Source organism: Octopus bimaculoides, chromosome 18 (assembly GCF_001194135.2).
Source record: "Octopus bimaculoides isolate UCB-OBI-ISO-001 chromosome 18, ASM119413v2, whole genome shotgun sequence".
NCBI classification, from domain to species: Eukaryota; Metazoa; Mollusca; class Cephalopoda; order Octopoda; family Octopodidae; genus Octopus; species Octopus bimaculoides.
This window is the reverse complement of record NC_068998.1, coordinates 2199476-2204439: the sequence shown is the minus strand read 5'-3', so window position 1 is coordinate 2204439 and position 4964 is coordinate 2199476. Positions and strand designations below refer to the sequence as shown.

The window sequence follows — 4964 nt, the reverse complement described above, 5'->3', positions numbered from 1 at the left end:
ATATATATATATATATATATATATATATATCATATGCATGTATATATATATGTGTGTGTGTGTGTGTGTGTGTGTGTGTGTATACACATATATAATATGCATGTATATATATTTGCACACACACATAGATGCTTATGTGTATATCTATGCATGTATGTATATGAGTGTGTATTTGTATGTGTATATATGTGTATGTCTGTGTGTATGTATGTATATATATGTTTATGTATATGAGTGTGTGTATAGACAGTCAGTGCTGAGCACTCATTCTCACGTTTCAACACTATTTTGTGTGTGTGTGTGTGTGTGCGTGTGTGCATGCGTGCATGTTAAAATTATTCAAAAGCCAATACAATGCAAATTGAAATACAGAGTGAAATCAGAAGTAAGGAAGACAGGACAACCATTTACACCTGGCCTTGTATTTCTAGATTTTGGAAACATGGAACTTCAACAGGGCACTTCTGGAGAATGAATGAATAGGTTTGTTGTGCCTTTACCCAGCTGCGCGCGCGCACACACTTGGCCTGGTGGTGTGCAAGATGGTAACATGAAGCATCAACAGGACGCTGACAAAAATTCTAATGTTCTTCCCATTTCCTCTGCCAAATTGGACAAAAAGGTTTTCATGAAATATTATATGCTACTTATAATGCATAAGTAGTGTCAATATTTTATCATCAGAAAATGGCTTAAAACCAAGATAAGAGCCAGTGAAGTATACTCAAATCTGATTAATCTGCGTTTTTGGGGGGGACCTCATAGTCAGCATTGGAAATTTTTTTAGTCAACAGCCATTTGAGGAGCCTGATTAATGTTTGTTGCAAATATGAGGCAAGTGACTGGATACTCTTCAAGTTACAGGCCTTAACGCTGTGAAAATGCTTAAATCATGCAGTTTATCTGCCCCTGGGCCCACATTAGGCAAGATGTTGAAAATTTCTTTGGCCTATATCACTCCATGGACCCCATGTAATGCATGTGTAAAATTTCATTATAATCGGTTGGGTGGATCTTGAGTTATAACGTCATGACCAACACACAAACAGACACACACACACACACATCCTGTGTTTAATATATATAGATAGATAGATTAGTAACATACTGTGAAACACAGAAACATCCTAAATACACTAATATGAAGGACCTGCCTTCTGTGACAAGTTATTCTTTTATCTTTCACTTGTTTCGGTCATGGGACTGCGGCCCTACTGGGGCATCGCCTAGAATGGCTTAGACAAAGAACTCAACCTAAGTACATCTTCCTTTCTTTCTTCAAGCATGGTACTTCTTCTATCAGTCTCTTTGTTGAAACGCTAAGCTATGAGGATATAAACAAACCTAACCCAGTTATCAAATGATAGTGGGGGACAAATACAAACACACAGCCAAAAACCGTTAGATTCACTTCAACATTTAAATTTAATTGGCCAAAATATTTTCGGCGCTTTGAGACCCTGACCTGTTCACTGACAAAATTTTGTGCTGCATCTTATATATTATTTATATATATTTATATGTATGTATGTATGTAAATACAAATTTGTTACCAGTTCAAATATACTGGAGACATAGTTCAAACCTGTAAGAAAACTTTTTACTGCATTTTGTCACGAAGGAAAATTACAGCAAGAATTTTTCCTCGTGAATATATTTATTCATATAGAATCCCATATTGGTAATAATAATGTTAGTCTGAAGAAATGGAGGAATTGTTCGTTAGTTTAAGTATACACAGGTGCAGAAAGTCTTCAAATTTTCAAACGGAATGGAATAAAAGTAGAATATTTATGTTATTACATTTAACAAATGTTTCATCTCCCACTTAAGAATGTGTCCCTACTCCCTACAGGTACCAGTAACAGGATATTATACATGGTAATTCAATTTTGCTAGAAATAACAACCAAATCTTCCCAAATACACCCTTTCATTTTCAAACAAAACACACATTGGATAATGTAAATACAGGCTGCAGAATTCTTGATAACAAGGCAGGAAGGTCATGGCTGTAATGTCTTACATGAGAGATGTGCTGTATCGAAGAGGTTGACCTAGGGCTAAACAACCACCCCACCACCACTGCAACCCCTAACTACACCCCACTACCACCACTCTTCTATTGTTTCCTTTATATGTCACACAGTTCAATCCTTTTCTTCCTATGAATGCCATACTGGGGCTCTGCAATGTCAATAAAAGTAGAGGTGGGGACACATTCAATTATGTGTTCTTAGTCATCCAATGTCACACCCATTATTATTGTTGTGGTTATTATTATTATTATTATTATTATCATTATTATCATTATTATTACATAGTAGTCCAGAATCTCTAATCAACCCCACCTCCGGAACCTCTGCCTTCTTATTTTTCAAAACATTTCCAGTTTATCATACACACCTTCTTCTCTCTTCCATCCATCCATCCATCCATCCATCCATCCACACACACACACACACACGTGTATGTACATACAAACACATGTACATACACACACATTCTCACCAATATATCTGTATATGCCCAATAATATTCATCTAAGTCATGCTAGCATAGAAAATGATGTGTACGTATATATATATACATACACAAACACATGCAGACATATATACACACACACACACACACACACGTACATGCATGTATACATATACAAATACATATGCACATATACACACACACATCTATATACATATAAACACACATCTACATACATATACACACACATCTATATACATATCCACACACATCTATATACATATCCACACACATCTATATACATATCCACACACATCTATATACATATCCACACACATCTATATACATATCCACACACATCTATATACATATCCACACACATCTATATACATATCCACACACATCTATATACATATACACACATCTATATATATACATACACGCACATCTATATACATACACACACATCTATATACATACACACACACATATATACATACACACACATACACACATCTATATACATATATACACACACATACACACATCTATATACATATATACACACATACACACATCTGTATACATATCCCACACCTCTATATACACAAGCACACACACAATCTATATACAATATATATCTATATATCTCTATATATATATATATACATACATAAGTGCAGAGGTGGCTTCTTACATTCCACTCCATTTATTATACATGAACACTATTAGACTGTAATATCATAATTGGTATTTATCTGAAGGTTACTCGGTGCAAGATGGCATGGTTGGGTGGGGTGAGCACAAGGTGGTGGGGTGGGACATGGATGTTTGAAAATATGTCTTCTGTGTGTGTGTGTGTGTGTGTGTGTGTGTGTGTGTGTGTGTGTGTGTGTGTGTGTGTGTGTGTGTGTGCTCTTTTGTTATTATGACACTTTTATAAGTAAACTGATAAATAGACAGACTGGCAGAGGGTGAAGTGCATTTACTATACATCTATCCACCCTAGCACCATCATCATTGTCATCATCATCATAGTATTGTATTGGGTGTTTTTAATATTTTTGATTTTGTTTCCCACTGCTACCCCATCTCTTCATCCTCCACCCTCCACCATTCCGCATTTCTTTCATCAGCAATCCAATCAGTCTAATCATCTGTGTCATCGTCATCATCATCATCCCAATTATCATCATTGTCATCGTCAGTATTGCTACCACCAGTTGTAACAGCTATCATCATCATCATCATCATCAACATCGTTCCCACTAACGACACCAACATACACCATCAACACTATCACCACCACCTCTTATACCAACACCACTACCACCAAAACTATTCAAATATGAGGGTGGGGAATGGAAGAAAAAGCCTATGAAACATCTGTTTGATCTTCTTTGTATTATTCCATGTTCTTTCACTAAACTTACAAAACCAACTTCTACCAACACACACACACACACACACACACACAAAAGAAATTGCAAAATATGTGAATTTCTGTACCTATTTAACCCAACCTACAAGATTCACTGCATTTCTGATAGTGACAAGGAGAGTACTTGAATAACTTGGGCAGTAAAGGCATTGCTTGCTTACCAGCCACATGGTTCTGGGTTCAGTCTCACTGTATGGCATCTTGGGCAAGTGTCTTCTACTATAGCCTCAGGCTGACCAAAGCCTTGTAAGTAGATTTGGTAGACAGAAACTGAAAGAAGCCTGTCGTATGTATATACATTTGTGTATGTGTGTGTGTGTGTGTGTTTGTTCCCCACCACCACTGTTGGTGTGTTTACATCTCCATAACTTAGCAGTTCAGCAAAATGAACCAATATTAACATGCAAGGGTCAATTCATTTGACCGAAAATTCTTCAAGGTGGTGCCCCAGCATGACCGCAATCTAATGACTGAAACAAGTAAAAGATACATCCTGGCTATGACTTGAAACTGCATTTGGTAGCTGGGGCCCCTGATACATGAATCGCAGGGGTTTGAAGGGTGTGGAACCATCTCTTAGCCACTGTTGTTCCTAGGGCTATTCTGACCCAGAGCAGTGACACTTGTCAGGGTCCTAGCTGTAGGCTAAGTACCATCTAAACCATTGAGGGTGAAACCTCACCCCTAATTTTTGTTAGAATTTCTTTCTAAGACAAAGTGAGCTCATAGAAAACCTCAAAGGCACAGCTGAATTATCTATCCCTGAATTAACATGCAAGAAGTGGCTGAATACTCCACAGACATGTGTTCCTTTTAAAGAAATTCACAAGTAGAATCAGCATGATGCAGTGTGTAACAAGGCTGTACTGTCTGATTACAGGTAGAATCCAACTCAAGAGCTTCCTTACAGTTTCCCTCTACTCAGTCTCATTAACAAGGTTCAGTCAATCCAAGGCTGTAGGAAATTCCATTTGCCCAAACTGTGCCAACCAACAGATATGATATATATATATATATATATATATATATATATATATATA

The 4964-nt window shown here is 36.9% G+C and overlaps 1 protein-coding gene and 1 long non-coding RNA gene across 7 annotated transcripts in view; one reads left to right on the top strand and one right to left on the bottom strand.

Annotated features, from left to right (window-relative positions):
* LOC106871497 (pleckstrin homology domain-containing family A member 2) overlaps positions 1–4964 on the bottom strand; it is a 151710-nt gene that overhangs the window by 45204 nt on the left and 101542 nt on the right. The window lies entirely within an intron of this gene.
* LOC128249890 (uncharacterized) overlaps positions 1–4964 on the top strand; it is a 25251-nt gene that overhangs the window by 18826 nt on the left and 1461 nt on the right. The gene's annotated exons all lie outside the window — the stretch shown is intronic.